Raw genomic sequence first — 26,606 nt, forward strand, 5'->3', positions numbered from 1 at the left:
AACATTACTGGACTTGGTCTTATAATCAGTAATTCATGGCTTAATTATATTTGACCTGTTTTAGATTATAAATGACTCCCCATAGTGATCTTTGTATTTATATGATTGATTATCAAGCATGCTCTATTCTTGTAAAACAACATAACTAGAATTGGATGAATTCTTTTTCCTTTGTGTTTTTGATCTCTCTCTGTAAAATTGCGCATTATTATTTAAGAGTAGTTCATTCATTTACTGGAACTTGTATTACTTTTTTTCTGTTGCTTGTGTTTCCTTTGAGATATGCTCACAGTTTCCTTAATGCAATAATAGCATGTAATTAGCTCATGGAATTTGATAGTTGTCTAAATCCCCTTTTTCAGGTTTACTGAGCAAGTGGAATAGAATCTTTATAATATTAACCAACCAACTAAAATTGACTTTTAAGACTATTCTATGTGTCTTCTTTCATAGGAATCTATATTAAGATATTGTTCCCACAAAGCAATATTTGCTGAAGATTCCTCCTTGAGGTGGTCTGTCTGAGAAAACTTCAAAGTCAGCAGACAGTGAGGGACCTGCAAAGGTTAGTCCTTTATATTCTCTATAAGTAAGTAAGGACAGGATTTTCTGTCTATCTGGAAAAAATGGAAATTGTTTGTTCTCTTAAACCCCCCTCTGTTCTCTAAGAAAGTACTTAAGAGTCTAGTACTTTAATGTATTTTTCCATTGTACCTATCACTGGGACTTTTATTTTCCTTTGGTCTTTTGTAGCAGATTTTAAGAAGGAATCATTTGTGTCTTTTGATGCTATTGCTCTTACAAAGTTCTGAGGTTGGATTCCTGACCAAATGAATTTTTAAACAGAAAAATACATCTCCTTGTATATCTTTCCTTATACAAGGAGAAATTGTTTATACATTCTATCAGACATTTATAACTCGACCTTACAAGCACCTGTATGCTTTCCAAATTATTTTTACTTCCAAAATTCTATTGATTATCATAGCTTGGGACTGCTTGGGGCTGGTTGGGGCAACAGAGAAAGTGTATGACTGTGACAGGGGGTTGAATTCACATACTAGCTCGGTTATTTCTCAGTTGTGTGACTCTGGGCAAGTCATTTTAATCTCTCTTAGCCTTATTTTCTTCACCTGAACAATGGTGATGCTAATGATAGCATACACCTCCCTGGGTTGGTATGAAGATCAAATGAGTTATCAAGTACGAAAAGCTTTACAAATCTTAAACCACAATATAGTTGTTGTTAAAGTTATTATTATTAATACTGAATGGTCCCTATTTTTGCTTTTTATTTCAATCTATCTTTGCATTAAAATAAGAATTTGTTAACTTTCACTTATATACATTTGTATTTGCATTTCTCTCTGACTTGCTATATTATTTGTTTTGTTGTTTTGTGATTAATATTTTGTTTTCTTGGCATTATTGATTAGATTTCCCTCACAAGAGGCATTTAGTTTTTCAGTAAATTTTTTTTAAACCACTATCAAAGATGAACTCTGAATAATAGAATACTCCAGGTTTCTTATCAACACAAAATACTAATAGAAATTTGTTTAACAAAACAATAATTTTTATAAATAACGGTTCTCTGTCATTTACTCTTTTCCCTCTGCTTATGTTTATAGGAAACGAATGAATATTTCTCAGAGGATAGAAGGATAGAGCCAAGCTCCATCCCTTTGCCTTTTATTTTTTGAAAATGTCCTGTGTATTTTCTATTTTAAATCATCTCTTCAAGTTAGTTTTTTGAGAAATATATTGCATGTTATGGATAAAATTTTAGAATTCATCTATTCTCAAGAGGAACTATCAAAGTAACATTCTTCATCTCTGAAATATATACCTTGAAATTTACTGGGCCCAGTAGTTACTACCATTGTAAATGTGGATCATGTTACTTGTACGATGTCCTCCTTTTGCCTCATCAACAAAATGAGAATACCTTGGGAATCTGGTTTCCTTTTTTGGAGGTAGGAAATTGCTTTCTTGTTTCCTGTGTTAGATCTTGAAAACAACATAGACAAAGGCAATGTGAAAATAATAATCAACATAGCTCTCTTGAAACTGATTAATTTCATTTATATTTCAGTTGGACAATATAATTTCTAAGATCCCTTGCATATATAAATCCAAGAGCCTTGCATCAACCTATTACTCTTTTCTCTTCCACTGCAACCTGAGAAGTAATTTACCCTAATTCTTCACTTTTTAGAAAAGCTAACAGGACAGAGAGGTGAACTGAATGGCTCAGGAAAACAACTAATGTGTTCAGGGCTGGGAAGTAGGCCCCCCAAATTCAATCCCACTGTCTTCTCACTATATCTGTAGGAGGCCACAGATAGCGGGCAACCCTGGGCAAGGTATAAGATCTCCAGTAAGTCTTACTTACTGTTAGTCCAGTAAGGAATTATGCTCACAGTGTCTGGTTTGGCTCCCCATTCCTAAGGGCATCTCGACCTTCCTAAGAAGTCGAGGGACTTGACAATCTGTTGAACTTGAAGCAGAGTTCCTTACTGGACTAAAGGGTCTTATACATAACCCCAATATCTGTAACCCTCTACATATATCCATTTTTTCTTATTAAAAGCCTTTGATTTAATTTCACATTTTTTCAGATATCTGAAAATCATAATGTTGAACAAAAACATTTTTCAGTTTTGCTATAAGGGAATTTGTTCCTGATTTTTCCAGATTCCACCAAGACTTCTCTATTCATTTTTGATAAGGAAAAATAAAATACACCTTTTAGTGGAGTTTATAGTTTGAATGTGCTTTTAGTTTGACTCTCTTACTTTTTAAATACAATTTTGCTGATTCTGCCATCAAATGTATGGTCATAGTATTTAAACTTCTATAGCCATCTTTCCATTTAAAAATCCAATCATTACAAGTCATTCCCCAATTAATAAATGGTTAAAGGATATAAACAGGCAGTTTTCAGATGAAGAAATGAAAGCTTCTCTAGTCATATTAAAAATATGCTCTAAATCATTATTGATTAGAGAAATGCAAATTAAAATAACCCTGAGGTACAACCTCATACCTATTAGATTAGCTAAGATGACAGGAAAAGATAATGATAAATATTGGAGGGGATATGGGAAAACTGGGACACTAATGCATTGTTGGTAGAGTTGTGAACTCATCTAATAATTCTGAAGAACAATTTGGAACTATGCATAAAGGTAATGAAATTGTGTATATTCTTTGACCTAACAATACCACTACTATGTCTGTATCCCCAAATTATCATAAAAAGGAAAAGGACCCACATGCACACAAATGTTTGGAGTAGCATTTTTTGTGATGGCAAGGTATTAGAATTTGAGGGGATGATCATGTATTAGGGAATGGTTAAACAAGTTGTGGTATATGAATGTAATGGAATACTATTATTCTACAAGAAATAATGAGAAGGCAGATTGCAGAAAAATCTGGACTTACATGGACTGATGCTGAGTGAAGTGGAAAGAAACAGGAGAACACTGTACATAGTAACATCAATATTATTCAACCATGATAGATTTAGCTCTGCTTAGCAATACAGTGATCCAAGACAGTAATAGAATTGTTATAGAAAATGCCATCTACACCCAGAGAAAGAACTATGGGGACAGAATGAAGATTAAAAGATGCTATTTTCACTTTTTTTTTCTTTCTCATTGTTTCCCACTTTTGTTCTGATTTTTCTTTTACAACATGACTAATATGAAAAATATATTTAACATGATTATACATGTGTAACCTTAAAATGCATTCATTGAGCATCTTAGTAAAAAAAAAACACAAAATTTTCAAGCAGAATATTTATTTATTGTTTACAATTTAAATAACTATAAATTTTAAATGTATAGAAATTAAATTCCTGAAAATTTTGAATTGTTTCACTTAGAATTGATTTAGTTTAAATTGAATTGTTCTTTTTTTTTTATGGTATTTTATTTTTCCAAATACATGTAAAGATAGTTTTCAAGATTCATTTTTGTAAAACTTTGTGTTCTAAATTTTTTTTCTCTCCTTTCTCAAAAACAGCATTAAATATGTGCTATCCTTTCTGACATATTTCCGTTTTTGTCATGTTGTGCAAGAAAAATCAGACCAAAGGGAGAGAAAACATGAGAAAGAATCAAGCAAACAAAAAAATAAAAAGTGAAAATATTAGGCTTGGATTTACATTCAGTCTCCATAGTTCTCTCTGTAGAGTGATTGATATTATCTATCCCAAATCTATTGGATTTGTCTTGAATCACCACATTGTTGAGAAGAGCAAAATCCATCACAGTTGATTATCACATAATCTTTTTACTGAGTATAATATTCTCCTGGTTCTGCTCACTTGAATTGTTCTTTGTAATTCAAAAAATGGTATATAAAACAGTTATCAAGTGTCTCTTCTCTGTCTCTCTGTCTCTCTATCTCTCTATTTCTGCCTCCCTCTCTGTCTTATCATTTCTCTTTCTTTTTCTCCCTCTTCTCTATTTCTATTTATTCATTTATCTTTCTTTCTCTCCTTCTCTCTCTCTCTCTCTCTCTCTCTCTCTCTCTCTCTCTCTCTCTCTCTCTCTTTCTCTCTCTCTTTCTCTGTCTGTCTGCTTCTCCTCTCTCTCTCTCTCTCTCTCTGTCTTTGTCTGTCTGTCTGTTTCTGTCTCTCTCTCCTCTCTTTTTGTCTGTGTCATCACACACATATACATAAATCCTCATCTTCTGAAAGTAACCTATATTAAAAAAGATTTCCTTTTTGATGTCAGAGATATAATGAAGTTATTTTCTTCTCTCATCTAAGTATGAAGAATATTTTATTTAAGTCCAAGAAACACATATTTTCTACTATTCCCTCAGTCACAGATATTTGTTAGCAGGGATTTAAGATGTTATACAAGTGACTCCTACTTATCCTTAACACAGAGAAGAGACTTGGTCTTCACAGCATATAATACTTTGGTGCTTAACACAGTGATTGGCACATATTGACTAATTGACTTAAATTCCTCTGTGACCATACTGCATGCTTTCTGAGTAGCAGAAATAGGTTAGATCAGGAAGGAAGTATGAACAAAGATTTCCCCATGATGTTTAAAAAGTTTGAGAGACAATTTCTGAGTAATTAGCCATTTTATTAATAATTCTAGAGTTTTATAAAATTCTATAAAATTTAATAAAATAAGTCATCATGTTGATGAACTCAAGGCTTAAATGGCTTTGGAAAAGTAGGTATTCCACAGGATGGAAATCAACTCTGGTTAAAAATTAATGAGAGGTGGACTTTATAAAGAAAAGTGAGCTCACTCCAATGAAGTGCTGAGAGTGACATTATGTTACTCTTGGACAAGGGGACTATTTCTGTGCCCAGGCCCTGGGAAATCTAGACAAAGGATGTATCTTCACCCTTCATCTTCAATGAAATTCACCTTATATTAGAGATTCCCTGTGATATTGGGTAGTGTCTGACCAGGTCTGAGGAAATTTCCTTCAAGAGACTGAACTTTGAAATGAGGACCGTAGACAAAGGGGCAACTCTGCATATCTCCAATCGTTGGTTATTAACCATCATTTCTTTTACTCCAAAGGGCTACAATGCAAAGGGCTATCAAATTGTGGTCCTGTATCATTCTCTTGGAAGGGAGAGCTATTGCCTTTCATTGCTATTAGCTGTTTTGGTGATGCTTTGCCAGGGAAATGTTATTGGAAAGCGTTTTGGTCTGACTCATTGCACTTAAAAGGAGCAAAGTAATGTACAAAGGGATAGGTAGAATTTGCTGTTCCTGGATTTACTATTCTCAAAGTACTGATGAAGTAAGAACTGATAAGACAATAGGCTATATGCCATCTGCCTATTTATCCTGTAGTTCATGTTTTGGCTTAATTCAGATGAATCCCCAGACCTCAATTATAAAAACCTTTCAGGTAAGAATTTCCTCACTTTACTCGCCACTCCCATACCCACTATTCTCTTCTCCCCATTATAGATACTTCATAGTGGAAAATGGATCATGCATGAGGACACACAACTTTAGACATTTTAATAATATGATTCTGTGGCTGCTTGAAGATAAAATTCTGACTTGTCAGGGTGACATCTTTGAGTTGGCAATATCCCAATATTCTTGAATTCTATTTAAAGCTAGATATGTGTTATCTTGTGCCCTTCTGTAGCTCTGGATTTTGGAAAGTGACGAAGTGGGAAATGCTGAACAATGACTTTGTTTGCAAAATAATTTCTGGACAGAGAGGTCATCATATACTTGGTATCAGCACTCTGTAATACTTTTTTATATGTATGATAAAGAAAGCAGATTTTTAATCAGATAATTTCAAGTTAATTGTTAGCAGTAAGAATGTATTACACATTTGGTTTTTTATTGTTTATTCATTTTGTTGTCATTGTCTAGTGACTGACAGAATTATTCTGATTTCAGGTTATATTGTAGCTTCATTAACTCTTTTGACCCCTAGCTATCATTTTAATGTGTTATTGTTCATACTGAAATGGAAATGGTGACTGTGAATTTATTTATGCATTACTTAATAGAATAGCAAAATAATATAATATGAATTAATGACTTTTTCACAATTTCTCTGTAATGCTAGCTGGAAATTCTGTTTCCCCCCCTAGGGTCTTACTTCAGATTTATATCCTAATAAGCTTCTCATGCTGGTCTTGGACTTTCTAGCTTACATTTTCAAAGCTTATACATAATGCATAAACAGATAACTGCTAAATAATCTAAATCTTATGGCTTTAAAATATCTTTTGATGATTCTTATTATAACACAAAGAAATTAATCCTGATTGAAATTCATCCACAGCAAATATAAAATCTTCCTGAAACATCATGTTTAGAAGTAGTTAGGGCATATTGCTCTGCTTTTTGGAATAGGAATACACAACTGTAAAGCCTGTTCAATGGGGTTGGCAAATAGGACCAATGAGAAAAGGATAAAGGAACAAGTGGTTATAGGATAACAGAAAAGAATCACTGACAGTGTAGATCCATTTTGAAATTGTAAAATTTCCTTACTCAGAGCACTCATTGATTTTTGATAATAGGAAACAGAAACTTCAGATGTGATGAAGTCTGTTTTCCTTTCAATTGTTTGATTCTAAGCATCTTGCCTCAAACTTCCCTTACCGCCAATCCTTCGATTTTACTCTTTGCAAAATGGAATTAGGGAAAGATTGTTGTTTCCCTGTTTACATAAGCTTATCTCTTTGATGACTTTTAATGTGATTTGTTTTCTAAAATATAGAAATATATCTTAGGTGAATAGAAAAGAAGAAAAAGTATGTGCTAGATACAGTATGTAATATCCAATGCTAATAACTGGTTGACTGCAGTAGAGAATGATTTTGGGAGATATCTATTTTGTAATGTACTTCAGAATATGTTCAAAGAAAAGTGATTTGCCATGACTGGAAATTAATTGTTCAATGCTCTGCATCCATTTGATTCTTGTTAAGAGTATTGCAAGCATATTTTTAAAAGGCAATAGAGAAAGTGAGCAGAATTCAAAGAGGGTTGCTGAGAAATTCAAAGGAACAGACAGCTAATCTTATAAGACGTTATTGAATATCCACAATATTGTAAGTATATACATATATATATATTTAAAAGTGTTTTTCTGAAACTAGAAGCCTTTTTAAAGTATCTTTAACATTCTGTTTTTATACATTAATCCATAATGTCTCTGTTATATGCCAAATCTGTATTCTATTTAGAAAGAAATCATTCTAACATGATGTCTAATTTATTTGTGCTCAGACTAATCACTTATATAATTAAGAATGTAGGTGATAATCTTTGTGAAGGGCATTGGATCAACATAATTTTTTTAAAAGAGCTTAAAGAAAGCCTTTTTCTTGATTAATTGCTTACAGATTAAAGAATGCAAACAAACCTAGATTTTTAGGGGAAAAACTATCCTATACAAACCATAAATAAGACAAGAGAAAAACCATTTTATAGTTCCTAAAATACTAATAGCTTATTGAATGCTATATTTTGTATTTACTGTATTCTTTTTTTCAGCCTTATTTCAGTTGCAAACCTTTCTAGAAAGCACATTCTGTTTTCTGTTTTTGCAAGTTCCTTTAAAAATGAGAGGGATTATTTACCTAAAAGCTATCCAATCAAATAATCAAATAATAAATCAAATAATATAGCTACAATCAAAGTATCAATATGAGGATATATACTAATAAACTCTTCATGCAAATCTTAAATATTCCATCTGATCTATTTTATAATTATTTTCCTTTGTATTTGTTTTAATTTTTTTTTTTTTTTAGCTACAGAGGCTTAGTTTAGACTATTATAAATTTTATCTTTCAATTTTAAATCTAATGTAATCATAAGAAACTTTTTTGAATTATACACTTATGGATGTTAGTATTTTAAAATGTTAATCCGTTCGATTTTTGCACATAATAATTTCAGATATTCATTATTTTATCAATATGAATACTAATTTCAGCAATATAGATTTTAACTTCTCCATGCTTTAATAGATGACCTTAACGAATCAGTATAGCCAAAAAATTTATTATTTGATAATCTGTCTTCTCTAGAGATTTACTTTATGCTCTAGAGAAGTAAGAAAGAAAGAAGAAAGAAGAAAGTAATAAGTAAGAAAGGAGTAATTTGAAATAAGGCTAGAATATTAGGACAAAGGCCTTAAATACAAGGCAGAGCAGTCTGATTTTTACTTAGGAGGCAATAGAGAAGCAATTAGAGGAATGGTTGTAACTAAGAAAGATTATTCTGACAGTAGAAAGAAGGATGAATTGAAGTGGGGAAGAAGAGTGCAAGTGCAAAAACTTCTAAAGAGGCTATTAAAAATTTTCCTGAGGGGTAATAATGAAGGGCTTAAATTGAAATAGTGGAAGTGATCTTGAAGAGGAGAAACCAGGTATAAGAGATGCTGTCAAGATATTTTTGAAAAGGACTCATAACCAATTGAATATGCTAAGAAGAGGGAGAGGAAAGAATCAAAGATATGGCTTATAAACACCAAGGTCTGTGTGAATGTTGTTTGTCTTTCATTTTTGAAGAGACCCAATGACATCATAAAGTGATGTCTTAACTTTCATGTAAATTGGATTCAAGTGAGGCAGCGTTGTACAGATTTGTCAGCTTCATTCTCTTCCATCGTAATGAAAGTCCAATAGCAAGACACAAATCAAGACAACTGGCAATGGCCAAGCTATAGTGCATAGTCATGGTCTTTGATGTCTGAAGCTCCAAGTGCTCCATAACACCTGCTTCTCTGATCTTCATCGACATTGGAACAAATTGTTTTCATCTTTCCATTTATTCTGGAGGAAGTCTTCTCATGCTTAGGGTAAACATCTTATTCACTGATGGTTTGAGACTTGTTAGTTAATCCTAAACCTATTTTACTCCATTTGCTGAAAAGATTTACGAGAGTGTGGCAGCTGTCCATGCTATAGCTTTTAGGAGCTCAGGTGAAAATTGGATGACTACTTGGACACCCAAGGTAAAGGGGAAGTTTCAAAAAGGGCTTGACAGCCATCACATTAGAGGTGCTAGTCCTCCCTGAATGTTTATACATCCTGAAGGCTTTGAACATAAAAAAACATACATACCACAGATATGAACAGTGAAGTCAGAAAGAGGAACAGGGTTATTGGTGAATACCCTGTGCTTGGTTTTGGACAAGTGAGTTTGAGATGACAGTATAGGTTGAATTGATTTGAAGATAGTTGGAAGTAAGATGAAATTTCATAGAGAGTTTCTCCTTAGGAATCATTTGCTTGTAGCAGTGATAATTGAAGTCATGGACAGAAATGACGTTGCAAAGGGGAGAGAGAGAGAGAGAGAGAGAGAGAGAGAGAGAGAGAGAGAGAGAGAGAGAGAGAGAGAGAGAGAGAGAATGAATGAGAATTAAGGAGAGATTTAGGGGACAAATAATCACAAGAAAAGGAGAAGGGACTAGCCAAGGAAACCAAGGAGTAATAAAGAAATTGAAGGAGATCCAGAAGAATGCGATATTTTTACATATTAGTTAACTGCTAGGATGATGGAGCACTGCGCTGGAGTCAGAAAGACCGAGTTCAAATGTGACCTCTGATATTTGTCTGAAACTTATGGTCTTAGAGAATTTCTAGTTGTATGATTTGCTCAGGATCATACAAACCAGTATTTATGTATTAGAAATGGCACTAGATCTTCTTCTTGATACTAAGGTCAGCTCTCTCATCTACTGAACAATTCTGCCTTTGTTTTATTGTGATTTTTTAATCCAGTATAGTTCTGTAGAAATTAATAGCTGTGTATCCCATAAAGAGGACAACTCTTTTTTCTTCATAGCTCTGAAGGAAAGAGAGTATAAATCTGGACTTTCCTGACCAGAGTTCGGCAGTTATACTTGTACTGTGAATTGGTATTAAGAGAAAAATGCATAGGGACTTTTATTCCCTTCCCCCAATACTTTATAGTTTTACTTTGCAATTTCTATTAATACTGATGAAAAGTAGCATCTTCTGCTTCCAAAGCTGTTTTGAGCACTTAATAAACTTTCCCTTGTAGAAAAGCACCAACTACTCCCTCCAAGCCTTTAAGAGACCTTGAGAATCCTTAATTACACTGTTTCCATGCCCACTCTTTGGAGCCTCAGATGCTTTACTGAATGGCAGCAGGAAGCTCCCACTCCCATTTAAGAGCTGGCTTTCTAAGTTGGCTGGGCAGGCAGCTACTCTTTTTGTATTGTTAGTCTGTTTCTTGCCTGGTGTAGCAGAAGATTTTCTTGTTTTTTGGTCTTTGTTCCACTTCCTTGCAGAAGAGCCCCATGGCTATTCCCTCCTGGCCTAGAATGTATGAAGATGGAATCAATTGACAGCCACTTGTGAGCCTCTGGCTCTCTACTGCCAGGTGGTAGCAACTCTTTAGTCTGAGTGCTTAAGAATTTTGCTGAAGGGAATGTTAGCTTTTAAGCATTTTCAAGATTCTGAAAGAAATTGTTTTTATTTAAGTAAACCAAAGGCATTTAGTTCCTCTGAACAATTCATAATCTTCAGCCTGCCAGGTAAAATACAATTATATTAACCTGAAATTTAGTTTAGCTCCAAAGACCTAGGACTTGAAAGCAATTCTGAAGAAAAGAAATAAAATTCTGGTCAATAACTGCTGCATAGACTGCCTATTTAGTCTCCTTATCTCATTTTTTTTTTCATTCTAAAATTTATTCTCCACATGGTCACCAAAGTGAATTTCCAAATTCTTAAAGTACAAGTCTGACCGTATCATCTTCACTTTCCACCTCCATTATTCAATAAATTCTAGTAGTTTCCTTTTCTAGGATAAAATATAAATGTCTCTATTTGCAATTTAAATCTCTTCACTTCCTGGACTCTTTGTACCTTTGCACAAACATGCTCTCCACACACTCTAGTCTACTTGTTGTTCCTTACATGTTGGGTGGAGAAGATGTCTCCCTCCTTCCCTCATTCCCTCCCTTCCTCTTTCCCTTCCTTTCTCCTTTTTTTCCCTCCTCTCTTCCCCCCCTCCCTCCTCTCCTTCTTTCTCTCCTCCAGCCCTCTTCTCTGTCTCCCTCTCCCCCCCCCTCTCTTTCTTCTCTCCCTGAAACAAGGATGCTTTTTTTTTTTTAAACAGTAATGTTTTCTGGTGGGTGCAACCATAAGGCTGTGAGTCATAGAATATCACAGTCTCTAGGGAATTCAAGTTGTAGGATGCCTGAAGGGCAATGCAGAAGCACATGGTGGTCATAAGTAGGCTGGAATACATTATAAATGAAGACTAGGGTTTCATAAGAGTTAAGCGTGACCAGAAAAAAAAATGGGCTAGTTAACATAGTGAAAGCAAAGGATAACTAATTGACTTTCCAGGATGTTCTATCACTATCTGTATTCACATGTCATGATTGGATTTTTTGGATCTCCTGTGAACAATTTATAGAAAAACATTAGCATTGGTCTCAGGGGATGAAAAGACTTAGGTTGTGATCTGCACTGTTAGGATGTAAAGATCATGGTTAAAATGAGGAGATCATGGAGTTATTGAAATCAGAGAGTTTTACATAGAATCTCAGAAATCTCAGACTTTGACAGAACCTCAGAGATTATCTAGTCTAATTTGGACTTTAAGAAAAATCTTTTCTGAAATTGTCCCCCAAAATAGTTTTCAGAATCTGTTAGAAAATATCCATTAAGGGGGAATCCACTATATCTTGAAGCAGTCCATTCTAATTTTGAATAACTCTAAATTGTTAGGGGATATTTTTTCACAAAAGAAAAAAAAATCTGGTAATTCACAACTTCTACCTTTTGCTACTAGCTCTATTTTCTGGAGTCATATTGTATTATTTCTCTTCCATATGATGGTCCCTCTCGTTCCCATCCTTGAGAAAGTTTCTTGAGAAAATGAGGTTCCATTTTCCTGACTGGTGACTACTTTTCCCAGATCACTATTCCAGGAAAGTTCCAGTTATGCTTCACTTTACTTCTGACTCGCCGGCTAGCTCCTCCAAAACCTTGCCAGCCATTTTATCCTTTTCAGAATGGGTGACTGTTTATCCTATCCTTTCCCATACTATCACCCCCTCGTCCCCACTCCAGAATCAGGAACCAAGAACAAACCAACTCTCTTATTGTATCTGCATAGATTATGTCAACCTATTCCATTATGATCCTACTCAGCATCTCCATATAATTCAGGAACAGAATCTCCCCCCTTCTCCTTGTCTGTGGTCTCTACCATTAGAATATAAGCCATTTGAAGACACAGATTGTCTTTGTTTCTTGTATTCATAGTTTCTTCACTTAGTCCACTAATTGCCACATTTTAAGAACTTAATAAGTGATTTTTCATTAACATAGCTGAAGACATCAAGTATATACTTAGGGAATTACAGGTTAAAATTTCCAGCTGTATGTAACATGGTTTATAGTCCTTCCAATAAATTGGTCATTTTCTTTTGAACATACAACGATTTTATATCCTTTATGAAATCTGGTGTCCAAAACTAAAAGCAAGATTCTCAGGGTTGTCAAATCAGGGCAGGTTGCACAATGATCCTGCCTTGCTCTGCTCTATTATGGATGGAGTGTCATTACTATAGTGGAGGATTCTATTAATTTGCTTACTTGCCTTGTCACATAGTTGACTTATTTTGAGCTTGCAATCTACCAAGACCCTGAGATCATTTTCATATGAACTGTTGTCTAGAAATGCCCCCCATCCTATGCTTATGCAGTTGATTCTTTCCCCCTTCAGATACAGCACTTTATACTTGTCTTTTAAAATTTCAAACTATTAGGTTTGACTACTCTAGCCTGATGAAATATTTCTGAGTTGTGGTTGTCAAACCCACCTTTATGTTATCTGAAAATATGACAATTATACTTTTGAAAATAATTTGTTCAACACAAGGCCAAGGACAGATCCTACTATAGACCTTTTCTCAAGGTAACTTCAGTTTGTTAAATAATTACTCTTTGGGTTTATTCATTCAGCCAGTTCTAAATGCATTGTCTCTCACTCAGATTAGTGTCCTAGTTGGTATCTCCATTTCTTGACTCTCCTTTCTATTATATCCTTCACATCCTTGCCAAAATGTCATTTCTAAGGTACCAGTCTCATCCTATCATTCTCCAATCAAGCCCTTCATGATGTGACTACAGTCTATGTTTCCAGGATGATTATACTTTATTTCTCCCTCATACTTTACATTCAGCCAACAATTCCTTGGACAAGACTTTCTATTGCAATCTTTTTTTTTTTCTTTCCTGATGTACTATCCTTCTTGTCTGGAATATTTTTCCTCCCCACCAATTTTTGACATCTCTTGCTCCCTTCAAGATTCATCTTATGTGCCATCTCTTAGCAGAACTTTTCTGTTTCCCCTGTTATTGATACCTACTCCACTGCATCTCTGCACCACTTTGCATTTATTTTTATATAACTAAAACACGTAGATAATATTGGGTTATTGAATGAATACTATGAAAAATGAATATATGCAAATAAGTTTACAAATTAGGTGTTTTCATAATTACCTTCACATGAACACAAAATTACTCTAATAATCAGAAGTAATTGGAATTGAAATTATAGCTCCTGAAAATTCTGCTCCTTACTAAAACAAATTAAATAATAAATATATGATAAATTTAGGAATAAAATAATAGTTATAATGGTATACTCTGGTGACATTTATTTCTCATGCCTTTTACTTTTGAAATGCAGATTCTAAAACTTATTCAATAAGGAAATAACCTATAGGCTATATTCAGTCATTTTTAACGTGGTTTTATTTTCTTGTTAAGATTATAAAAACTACAGTCATGGTTGGGATTAGGTTGTCTCCATTTCATTAAGTTTCTTTCTTAGGTTAATTATGTGCAGTGTTACAATGAACAGGTTTCCATAATTATTCCAATCAAACTGTTTTGAGCTTTTCTGTGAACTTCATTTAGAGGTTTTTTACAGTAGGTCATCTATTGAGTAGGTTGTGGATTCTTAAGAAACTCCTGAGTCTTTATATACTTTCTAGGAGTGAATCTCCCAGAATTAAATTGCCACTCATGGTCTTAGGCCAGGCTCTTCTATTGAAGAGCCTATTCAGTTATAGTGTTTGTCAGTTCAGCTGCCTCTTTTCAGTGCAGTGAATATAAAGCCATGGAAGCATAAGGAGAAATCTAATTTTCACTAAGACATAGTTAAATGAAACGTGTTTGGTCATTGTAGGCTTCTATGAAGAAAAGGATAGCTATTACACATGACATAGATGTATTGGATGGATAGAGAGAGATTGGATCTCAACTTGTGATTTCATCAATGTAGGGGAATGCTCAATGTGCCACAACTCATTGTTTCTCTTCAGTTTCTTTCCAAGAGATGTTTCTTCTTTTAAAACCACATGATGGAAATCAGGCTAGTTTGCATTGGTAATTGGTGGGCTGCTTTCAGTGGTCCCAAAGTGCTCACTATTTCAAAAACCCATCTCTCTACCAACAATATTCTTCTATTGGTGATTTACAGTAGAAATGGGACATCAATATCTTGAAAGAATTAGAATCACAATTGACTTAAAGGGTAATGGCAAGCTGGATGGTAGGGAAGTAGGCTGTAGCATCTTACTAGTGATGACTTATATGAGAAGGATAGTACAGAAAAGAGCATTAATTAAAATATGAACAAAAAAAGGAGATGGACCAGTCATGTAGTTAGGATGAGATGACAGGTTGACAAACAGAGTGACATGCTTAAAATGCTAAGAAAACAAGGAAAGATCTTAATGTAGGATTTGTAGGAAATAATGGGTATCAATAATATGATATGTAAAGACATAAAAAGGTGGCTTTCTGTATCAGCTCATGAAAAGGATAAAATCACAGATCCACTTAAGTATCTCTAGGGAATATTGGACACAAATGAGTCCCTTTTACTTATCCACCTTGATTAGCTTAATTAAGGACACTAAGTTGTGGACTGAAGCTTGAATATTTAATAGACCCTGTAGACACTAAGTGCAGTTAAAATATCTCTGGAGTTTATCTCTGAGAGGAAATTCTTTGATAAAAAATAAACAAATATAACAAATAAACCAGAACCTTAATTGCTTCCTAGTTCACCATTTCTGAGAGCTTGTTATTATCACATAGAAGTTCACCTAGAGCTACCTCTGAAGTATCTCAGGAAGGTAGGAAAGCCCTAAAAGAATCCCTTTGTTTAACATTCTTATCATATTTGTGATTATGATTTTTAAATTTCATTATTTATTCACTTTCACCATTCATTCATCTAATACTTATTAAACACTTACTATGTGCCAGACACTGTGCATTTTAATAGGGGATTCTTAAAAACTGAAGGGGACTTCCGGTTAAGATGGCGGAGAGGAGGCTCACAGTTGCATAAGCTCCGCGCTTTCTCTCACTATCCACTTCATTACAAGCCTCTGAATCAATGCTTGACTGAAAAAAAACCCACAAATAGTTACCAAGAGAAGCCATCCTTGAGATCCGCCAAGAAAGGTCTGTCTTTACTGGAGGGCTGGGGCGGTTTTAGATCGGGCGCAGGCTGAGGGCAGCGGCAGTGAGAGCACGGGAGCAGACTGGAGAGGGGGTGGGGAGTGATCGCAGCTGTCTCTGCGGGGAGAGCTTCGCTACAGGTTTGGAACCTGCAGCAAGTCAACAGCCCAGCAGAGAAGCTAAAAACACCGGGGCTGAAGAACACAACCGCAAACAGCTGGAGTCTCTCAGGACCTGGCCGCCCCCCCCTTCCCCCCCTCAGTGACTCAGCACGCTTTGGGATCTCAGAGCGCAGGCGCAGCACAGTCCTGCTAGTGCCTCACTGCTGCCACCTGCAGTCTGTAGAGGAAGCTCGATAACACACCCAGCCCCCCCCCAAAGAAAGACTCCAGTTTTTTCTGTTTTTCTTTGGTAGTTTGTCTCTGATTAATAGACAGAATGAGCAAGAAGCTGAAGAGGACTTTAACCCTAGACAGCTTCTACACAGATAGAGAGCAGACTCTAAATCCTGAGGAGACTAAAAACAGGCAGTCCCCAGGTGATTCCCCAAAGGAGGAGATCGTCTGTTCCTCAGCACAGATGAACCTCATAGAAGTGATTAAAAAGGCTCTCACAAGGGAGCTAGAAGAAAAATGGGGAAAGCAGAGTGAGGCTTGGCAAAAGGAGAAGGAAGCTTGGGAAAAGGAGAGGGAGGCTTGGCAAAAGAGCCTGGAGAAGTCAGTTAAAGAGAGAGTGGATAAAGAAGTAAAATCCTTGAAAAATAGGATTAGTGAACTGGAAAACAAAATTGGCGAAATGGAAAAAAATTCCACAGAACAAAAGAACTCAATTGGACAATTAGAGAAAGATTTTAAAAAAGTGAGTGAAGAGAATACTTCACTGAAAATCAGAATTGAACAAGTGGAATTGAATGACTCGAGGAGACAAGAAGAATCAGTCAAGCAAATCCAAAAAAATCAAACAATGGAGAAAAATGTGAAATACCTTCTGGGAAAGACAACAGACCTGGAAAACAGATCCAGGAGAGACAATCTGAGAATCATTGGACTCCCAGAAAAACATGATGAAAAAAAGAGCCTGGACACTGTCTTCCAGGAAATTATCAAAGAGAACTGCCCAGAAGTCATAGGAACAAAGGAAAAAATAAACATTGAAAGGATTCATCGATCACCCACTGAAAGGGATCCTAAAATCAAAACACCAAGGAATATAGTGGCCAAATGCCAGAACCCTCAGATGAAGGAAAAAATATTGCAAGCGGCTAGAAAAACCCAATTCAAGTATCAAGGAGCCACAATAAGGATCACCCAGGATCTGGCAGCATCCACATTAAAAGATCGAAGGGCCTGGAATATGATATTCCGAAAGGCTAAGGAACTTGGTATGCAACCAAAAATAACTTACCCAGCGAGAATGAGCATCTTTTTCCAGGGAAGAAGATGGACATTCAACGAAGTAAGCGAATTTCATCTATTTCTGATGAAAAAACCAGAACTTAACAAAAAGTTTGATCTACAAATATAGAACTCAAGAGAAATCTAAAAAGGTAAAGATTAATCTTGGGAACTATATTTTGACTATATAGATGCATAAAGAATACATGTATACCTTGTTCTAGAAATTGATGTGGAAAGGACATTGTACCAGAAAAAGGGTAAAGTGGGGGTAGTACATCTCATGAAGAGGCATAGGAAACCTATTATATCTGAGAGAAAGAATGGAGGGGGATGAATATAGTGGGTATCTTACTGCCTTCAGAATTGGCTTTAAGTGAAAAATCTTAAGACATATTCAATCTATGGTGAAACTTCTCCCATCTCATTGAAAAGTGAGAAGGGAAAAGTGGAAAGGGAAGGAATAAGCTAAGCGGAAGGAATACGGGAACTGGGAGGGAAAGGGTAAGATAGGGGGAGGAACTCTAAGGCGGGGGGAGGGATACTAAAAAGGGAGGGCTGTGAGAAGCAAGGGGTGCTCACAAGCTTAATACTTGGAAGGGGGGGAAAGGGGAAAGAAGGGAGGAAAGCATAAACCGGGGTTAACAAGATGGCAAGTAATACAGAATTGGTCATTCTAACCATAAATGTGAACGGGGTAAACTCCCCCATAAAGAGGAAGCGGTTAGCAGAATGGATTAAAAGCCAGAATCCTACAATATGTTGTTTACAGGAAACACACCTGAAGCGGGGAGATACATGCAGGTTAAAGGTAAAAGGTTGGAGCAAAATCTACTATGCTTCAGGTGAAGTCAAAAAAGCAGGGGTAGCCATCCTGATCTCAGATCAAGCTAAAGCAAAAATTGACCTAATTAAAAGAGATAAGGAAGGACACTATATCTTGCTAAAGGGTAGCATGGATAATGAAGCACTATCTATATTAAACATATATGCACCAAGTGGGGTAGCATCTAAATTCTTAAAAGAGAAACTAAGAGAGCTGCAAGAAGAAATAGACAGTAAAACTATAATAGTGGGAGATCTTAACCTTGCACTCTCAGAATTAGATAAATCAAACCAGAAAATAAATAAGAAAGAAGTCAAAGAGGTAAACAGAATACTAGAAAAGCTAGATATGATAGATCTCTGGAGAAAATGTAATGGAGACAGAAAGGAATACACTTTCTTTTCAGCAGTTCATGGAACCTATACAAAAATTGACCATATATTAGGACATAAAAACCTCAAACTCAAATGTAGTAAGGCAGAAATAGTAAATGCATCCTTTTCAGACCACGATGCAATGAAAATTACATTCAACAAAAAAGCAGGGGGAAGTAGACCAAAAAATAATTGGAAACTAAATAATCTCATACTAAAGAATGATTGGGTAAAACAGCAAATTAAAAACTGAAGTCTTTTTCTACCAGAGAATTTGATAGAAGCACACTCACACACCCCTGTATTGACCTGAATATAGGTCATTCATAACTCACATTTGGCTTTCGTGAAATCTGAAACTAGTTTATAATCAATGTTACATTTAACTATATGAGTGTGCATGAATAGTGAAATGTGTGTGCATGTGTGTCTCTGTACCTACTCCTCCCAAACACATATACACATTAAAAAAAAAAAATTAAGTCCCATGATTTCACTCATATAGAGAGCTCCTGGTGAGGAATTTTCTTTACTAGTTCAGATTGGAACTTCTCCACAGATCATTGTTTGGGTATACTGAGAAGTTAAGTGACTGGCCAAAACACTCCTGATATATGTCAGAGGCCAGGCTTGAAGCCTTTTCTTCCTGATTCTCTAGCCACTGTATCTGGCTGTATATGTACAGATATATAGATATACAAAGATTTCCATTTTAGTATCATAGCTTATATTCAGGGGAGCCTATATTAGCAGCAGTATGTTATGTGTGTATATATACATGTTTGTATGTGTGTATACCTATATACATGTATATAGGCTGAGGAATTTTATGTGTATATACACACATATATAAACATATATATATATAGATCTTTGAGTATGTATATACATATATTAACTCATTGCAGTATATTTTAAAGGGTTTATTATGTGCAAAAATATTATGTGCAAAAAATATCAGCATCCTTTGAATTCTAAAATATTGATAACCTATAGTTGAAAGTTAGTCCCTGATAGTGACAATAAACGGGATAAAAGAAGTAGAAAATAGTCAAGCCTTCTCTGGAAGGCAGAATCTAATCCAAGTCTGTTGAAAATATAATTTTGGATTTGAAGTGCAGGTTGCTATTGAAAGGATTTAAAAACAATTTTGTGCATGTGTTCAATTGCTTCAGTTTCCAGAGATCTTCACCCCCAGGGACATCATATGAGTGTGCTCATCCTGGTAGGACCTTCAGATTTTGTCCTAAGGCACCAGCTTTCCACAACCAAGGCATCTGGCATATTGATATGCCCTAGAGTCACTATTGTGTTGATTTTACTAATAGGGTAAACAAACCCCTCTTGACAGGCAGAAGTGACATAGAATGTGCAGAGAATGCAGTTGAAGCACAAGGAAGCAAAGCACTGGATGTAATACAGTAATTGAACATGAAAGCATGTCCAAATCTCAGGAGAATCATGGTTTCTACAGAGACACGATGCATGATGGGATATATTGGGAGTTAGGGGTAGTACCTCGGAAGTCCATATGTGTTGCCAAGTGAGCACTTACCTAAATTGTTTTCTTATGTCTGGGCAAGAAGTGATCATAAATGGGAAGCAGAGGTTTAAAGCTAAAGAGCTTATTTGTTGGCCCAGTGACTTTGTAAACTCTTGTCAAAGCATGCTGCCTACTTTCTTTGGGGAGAGGATAAGAGAATAGTGGTGGGGATAGCATTCTCAAAATAATTAAATGGTTATATGGATTTCTGAGGTGCTGACCAGAGTCTAGTAGAATTTGTTAAATATTTTTGTTTCGATTGGCTAATTACTCTTGATTTATTTGCAAGTAGACTAAATTAAATTAATTAATGTGAATCATTAATAATTAACAAAAGTAATAAATTAAATAAAAAAAAAAAGCACAAGGAAAAAGGAATGGGAACTATGGCTAGCCTAAAGATACTTATGTTTTGACTGCATTAGCTGATTAAGACTATGTTTGTAAATTGCTTTCCTGAGAATAATGGAGTCATTTCTCATGTCTGAGGCTGTCCTATCTTCTATGTTAAGAGGTGACCTTTAATAAATGAAGGAATAATTTCTTAGCTTCTTCCACAAATAGACAACTTAAGAGAACATCATAGATGGAAAATTTTGAATAATTATTCTATTTAAATTCCAAGGACTTGTATTCACTACCTATAATGAAGCATGATTCATCTAATGGAGATTGTACATTATGTCAAGTAGGAGACAAAAGAGAGAAAAGAGCTCCTTAAAATGTTGCCAATATAAACTGGAATTTTTGTGGCTATTTTTTTTAAGAGAAGAAAAAAGATATGTCATGCAATGAACAATCTGTTTAAATTTAAAATATACTTTGATATGATAAAATTAAAGAATTTTACCTGTACTAAGCACATTTTTAAATGAACATATAAAACAATGAAAAACTCACAACTGCTTAAAACACCCCAACACATATATATTTTATTCTCTTTTTTCCTATTCCCATTAATAAATTAAAACTCCAAACTGAGGGTTTTTCCCCTCATTATCTTCTAGCCCATCATTTCCTGGCTATCATATTGGTTCTTTAAAATAGTAATGATTACAGAAAAAAAAAATAACCTCTGCATTAATTCCAGTCTAGGCTACTATACAAATTCCTGGTAGGCAAACATTCAGTGTCAAGGCCATCATTTATCATGGTATGTGCATGTAACTCATAAACTAAATTAAGTCAAGCCCTGTGGCTTCTCACAGAGACATAATTTTAGTAGGATGTAGCAATTACACTTTAAAAACAATCAATTATCTTGCATCTTTTTGTTGGATAAATTTCTGGATTTAGCATTTAATATTTCATTCTCAAGCTGTTAATAAAGTAGGAATATAAATCATTTTTCCTACCTGAATTTAGGTCTTAGCTGATTTATTTATCCATTACATATATTTTCCTCCTTTGTATGTTCCTCCACTTTGCTCCTCTTTTGGCTGATTGAAGATGATAGTAGTTTCATGTTTCAAACATAAAGTAAATTTTGCATTTACCAATAGAAACTCAGTAAATGTCTTTTTTGATTTATCGATTTTTTTTTATTATAAGGAATCTTGAGGATTAGGTAAAACTAAGAAAAAACTGTTTAAAAAATATTAACTATCAGATTTCTACCTGAACTTGCATTTTGTACTTTCTTATTGTATTTATATTTAAGTTACCTTTTGTATGCTGGTTAATAACAAAAAATGTAAGGGAGGAATTTCTTAACAGATAAGCAATCATTTCTTGAAAGAAGTTAATTGATTGGAAGGAAAGGCCTGGGAAAAGAAAGCATAGGAGGAAATGGAAAGAAAGGATCTATGAAAAAGACAACAATGAACAAGACAACAGAGTATAGGGTAAAGGTCAAGGGCCTAAAAATTGGAAAAGTTATACACAAAGAAATAAAGAACAAAGGAGGTCCATAGTTATGAATGGAAATACTTGGATTAGAGGCTTTTTTCCCCAACTCTTTTTGTGGATCATTAATCCTTTTGTCAGTCTGGTAAACATATGGATGGCTTCTCAGATTTAAAAAAAAATCAAGAAAATGCCAAGTTTCAATTAGAGGATAGTAAAACTAAAGATGTAATTTTTCCCCTTTTAAACTAACAGACTCACTGAAATCTCTCTACTATATTTTAATTCCAAGTCAAGATCCCCTGGATTAAAGGATGTGAACATGATGACAATAAATTGATCTGTAAGAGGCTACTAGAAAATCCAGTAGAAAGCATTGTGCTACCAGTCAGGAGAACTGAGTTCTAGTTCTGCATCTTACATTAATCAGCAGTGGGTATCAATTACCCTTCTAAAAGTACCAATTTCCTATTCTATAAAATAAGGGATTTCTATTAAATAATCCCCAAGGCTCCATCTTGCTTTAATCCTATGTTTTCTAAAACTTGTGTTGAGTTTCTAAAACTCAAAAATTCCTGGAGTTACAAATAAAAAAGCAATTACAGACCTAATCCTCAATCAGTTAGCAACCATTTATTTAGCATCTACCACATATTAGGCGTTTTGATCCGCACTGAGAATACAAAGAATAAAATAATCCTATTTTTAAGGAGGACATATGCTAAAGAGTTTACAATCTCAAGGGGGAATTTATGTTTTCAAGACTGCACAATATTGGTATGTACAAGATTCACACAGTATCAATAGAAGGTAACTGTGGAGGAGAGATGTAGTAGCAAGAGCTGGAGGAGAGACTGGGGAAAGCCTTCTGCAGAAGGCAGAAATTGTGCTGAGGTGAGGAAGAGAGGAAGGAGAACATTCCAGATAGGAGATGGTGAAAGGCAGAGAAATAGGAGAAAGAGGATCATGTATGTTTTGCATCAAGGAGGATTATATGCTTGTATAATACAGTGTGAAGAGGAGACTCATGTGTCAAAAGATTAGAAAGATAAGAAAAAGCCAGATTGTGAAGAGTTTTAAATGCCAAAAAGAGAAATTCTACTTGCATTTGCTCCTCAAGTAAAAGACATCCACTGGAACTAATTGAGGGATAATAGGTAGGTAAATGAATAGAAAAAGAGAATTTATAAAATTATAAAAAATATATAAAATTATTAATTTAATAGTTCAACCATTCATTGAATTGATAAATTTATTAATTTATTAATGCCTAGCTTACTATGGGTCAGGAATTTTGTATACAATCATAAAAAAGCAAGATAGTCTTTGCCTTCAAAATGATATTTTAATATAATTAATATATTTAATATTAATAATAAGTAAGATAATAAAATTAAAATTAATACAATATTAACATAATTAATATAATCAAAACTTAAAGGAGGAAACAGATGATTGTGGCCTGATGTGGAGATGGTGCAGAATTGATCAGGAGGAACCATATGACAAGTTTCACGCACCTATTAGTGTCAGGTATCCTAAGGAAAAAATCCAAGATTTGAGATTTAATGGGGGATGGGGATGATGGCCAAAGTAGAGGCAGCATGACAGGGTGATGGCTAGGAAATGACATGAGAGGAACTGAGCATTAGGGGGAATAAACAAAATTTTGGAAGCTGTGTGAAACATTGATTTGAAAGGAAGAGAGACTAAGAAGAGACAATTATTGTAATAATTCTGGTAAGTGGTGATGAAGATCTGAGTCAAGAGTAGTGGTTACTTGAATAGAAAGAAGGGTGTGTAATTGAAAAATATTTGTGGAAATGCAAATAAGATTTGGCAAATGATCAGTTATGTGGGGTGAGGGAGAGTTAAGCATGGCATTTAGGCTGTGAAACTTAGTGATTGGAAGGGGCATATATATATCATCAAAGGGGAGATAGCCTGCACAATATAAGTATGTATAAGATTTATACAAAATAGATCAAAATCATGTTCCTTCCAGGTATCAAATTCTGGATCCTTCCCATAGATATCATTTGCCAAATAAATAAAATTTAATCCCTTCAGTTTGAAGAAAAAATCCAAGATCAAACAACTGAGGATGGTTAGGTTTTATTCTCAAAGATCACATGTAACACTCAAGTTCTGAAATGAAAGCATGGTCTTGGGTATAAAAAGTATCTTTGAAGATGAAATGCTGTTGAAATGGCTTAGGAGAAAAACAGGTTAAAAGGGTAAAGTACACTAGAGAGAAAGAGGAGAAATAAGAGATGGAAAAACCATGAAAACTTAAATTTTACTTCCAAGAAGAAGGCACATATGTGGATATTTCTTTGGTTTCATGATGGCATCTATTATAAATATACCAGTCTTTATATATTAATATCAATCTATATATCAATATAAATATCTTTTAAGATTAGAAAATCAGACAAACTCATCGAACTCCTTGATGAATAGAGCAGATAGCTTTCAGTCTGGCACAGAGACAGCTGGTCTTTGTGATCTTCTAAGGTTTCTTGTAATCTATTATATCATTTTCTAAGTGCTTAATATTTATTGAGTCATAATTATTAAATTATTGCTGTTATTATAGTAGTAAATTATTTACATATGACCTTGAAAAGAATCTTTAAATTATGCTGTCTAATTTTTAGGTAAAAAAACTGAGGATCTAAGAGGTCAAACATCTAGCCTGTGGTCACTCATTAACACATCATTAGGGCTATAACTGGAACATGGTTCTTTATATTTTCACCCTTTGGCTCTGTCACAATGATTTTCTTTGAAGTGTAGAATATGTTTGCTTGTAGTATTTGGACAAAGAGCTTTTTAAGTTAAGAAAGAACTGAGTTAAAAATACTTTAAGTAAATTTGGATTTTTTCTTTTCTTTTACTTTGTATGATATGAAATGTTTTATGTTTTCCATTTAAAAATTTTTAAATTTTGATCACCTAGGATAATGTTCTGACCTATTGTGTTTTAGAATATATTGTTTAAGAGAGTTAGCTTAGTTTTACTAACACTAACTCATATAAAACCTTTTCTAAGCTTTGCGTTCAGATGCTTTAGTTTCAGAAGTTTCAGAAGTTTAGTTGCTGTCAAGTATTAATAGCAAACATATAAGAAAAAACCCCAGAGTTGTATATGTATATGATCACAAAAATAGGTATATCTGTGTCTATATAAATTATCAATAATATTTTTCTGTTTTAATGTATTTGTTATGTTACTAATTTGGTTATGCCTTTAAACCAGTATAGATTGAAATTCTCTTCTTAGGTTGTTTGATTGATTTTTGTCTACTTCTCATAAGTCCTTCACTCATGGTTGGATCTATTCAACAAGCTGGAGGCCTTCCTTTAACTCATTTCCTTTTCATGGCATATTAAACTAATGCTAGTTTAATATTTGGGTTGTCCATCTCCTATCCTAACTGATCTTCCTACTTCTCTAATCATATGTTTCTGTGATTCTGTCTTCTGTGCTGCTTTCTGCACAAAAGTTGTCATTATTAATGTATTATGAATGACATTATTAATAAGTTGTGGCCATCATGCATCTCTCTAGATCACTCACAATTATGATTCCTTGTGGATCATGGTTTTTATTACAATCATGTGTCATTATTAGCGACATAGTAACTCTTTCCCTCTGAAATTATATATATCTATATATATATATATATATATATATATATCTTGTTTGTACATAGTTGCATTCATGTTGCTTCCCTATTAAAGTCTGAGGTCCTAATTAGAGTGATGGGACTGAGGGTTTTTTGCCTTTAAAAAAAATCCTTGGCTCTTAGTATTATTGACTTAAAAAAATCTTTGTGTTAAAGATCATTGAAAGCATCATATGGTTTTCCAAATGCACATCAATCCTCTACAAAAATCCTAGTCTGGTCTCATTATGATATGAACAGTGAAGTACTTGCCCACCTGAAGCATTAGCAGTTTCTAGCAAGATAAAAGGCTTTGAGTTCAGAATCTCTCAGAAACTAACTAAATGAAAGTTTCCTCTAAAAAATGTGGGCTTAGAAGAACAAATGATAGTTATTACAGTCTAATATTTCAGCAATTATTTAAAATATTTTATGATTTCATTGAACTATCACATAGTACGGTGGAGGGAGGGCTAGCCTCTGACCCAAGAAGGTCTGGGATCAAGTCTTGTTTCAGACACATATTAGCTGTGTGACTCAGGACAAATCTCTTGGCCACTTAGTGCTCTAGGCCAGGCAGCAAGCAGGCACCACAGAGTACCAAACCTGGAGTTAGGAGGATTCATCTTCCTGAATTCAAATCTAACCGCAAACACTTACTAAATGTGTTATTATGGTCAAGTCACTTGACCTCTCACTGTTCTAGGTAACTCTTTATGACTATATGTTGCAGAAAGAGCTTACCTGCATTAGTAAAGGGAGTTTGCTCTTCTGGAATTTCTATTATAAATGAAATCACAGGCCATTAAAAAATAATTCCTAATTTTAATAAATAGCACCATTGTGTGGATCTAAAAATGAATTAGACATATAGTATATATGTGCACTGTCCATTGAAGGAGTAAGTAATTCAGATACACTTAATATTGTAAAGAAAG

At 34.4% G+C, this 26,606-nt stretch overlaps 1 protein-coding gene across 9 annotated transcripts in view; it reads left to right on the forward strand.

The window, feature by feature from the left end:
• Window positions 1–26,606, forward strand: part of NRCAM (neuronal cell adhesion molecule) — a 323,133-nt gene that overhangs the window by 89,147 nt on the left and 207,380 nt on the right. For all 9 annotated transcript variants that reach the window (XM_051963172.1, XM_051963163.1, XM_051963165.1 and 6 more), the window contains exon 2: window positions 454–565. The gene's annotated coding sequence lies outside the window, so the exon portion shown is untranslated. The remainder of the gene's footprint in view (window positions 1–453; window positions 566–26,606) is intronic.

This window comes from Antechinus flavipes, chromosome 5, assembly GCF_016432865.1.
Source record: "Antechinus flavipes isolate AdamAnt ecotype Samford, QLD, Australia chromosome 5, AdamAnt_v2, whole genome shotgun sequence".
Lineage (NCBI taxonomy): Eukaryota > Metazoa > Chordata > Mammalia > Dasyuromorphia > Dasyuridae > Antechinus > Antechinus flavipes.